Here is a 712-nt window from a genome sequence, read left to right as displayed (position 1 = left end):
GGTAAAGGTGTAACAGTCCCTTCAAAAAACATTTAGAAAGGGGATGCGAGAACAGTGTGCATCCTTCAACTTGAACACGGTATGCCGAAAGTGTGGCCAAATAAACATTTAACGAAGAATGTGACAGTCCCGAGTCAGTGAGATACAGGAGGAATTTGAAAACCTTCTCGAGATCTTCGGAGGTGGCTCGAGGGGCATCCTCACCCAAGGAGGAGCAAAACCGTAGCGACTTGTAATGATAAGATTTTCATGTAGTGGACTTTCTGGAGTTTAGCAAAACATTTGCTATGCGGGAGGAAAAGCTGTTGGCGCTACTCTCCAGGCTGTCTTCATTCATGGCACATCGTGGTATAGGAGAAGGGACTTGGTTAGGAACAGAAGGTCTTGTGCTGGAGGAAACGGGTGGTAGACCCCCGCTGACAGATCGAGGATGGCTGAGAACCATGGTTGCCTCAGCCACCACGGGGTTATGAGGATGCAGTCTGCTCTGTCGCTGATGATTTTGCGTACCACTCTGGGAAGCAGGGTAGTGGAGGGAAGAGGTAGAGAAATCCTCTGGACCAAGGATAGAGGAGACCGTCTCCTAGAGATTGTGGGTCCCTGCCACCTTGGCTGCAAAACAGAGGACACTTTTTGTTCACTCTGGTGGCAAAAGCATCGACTTGGGGAATTCCCCACCTGCGGAAGAGTGGAAGAAGGTAGGTTGGGTTTA

Source organism: Gekko japonicus, unplaced genomic scaffold (genome assembly GCF_001447785.1).
Source record: "Gekko japonicus isolate JY-2015 unplaced genomic scaffold, Gekko_japonicus_V1.1 scaffold713, whole genome shotgun sequence".
NCBI lineage: Eukaryota > Metazoa > Chordata > Lepidosauria > Squamata > Gekkonidae > Gekko > Gekko japonicus.
This window is presented reverse-complemented; position numbering follows the sequence as displayed.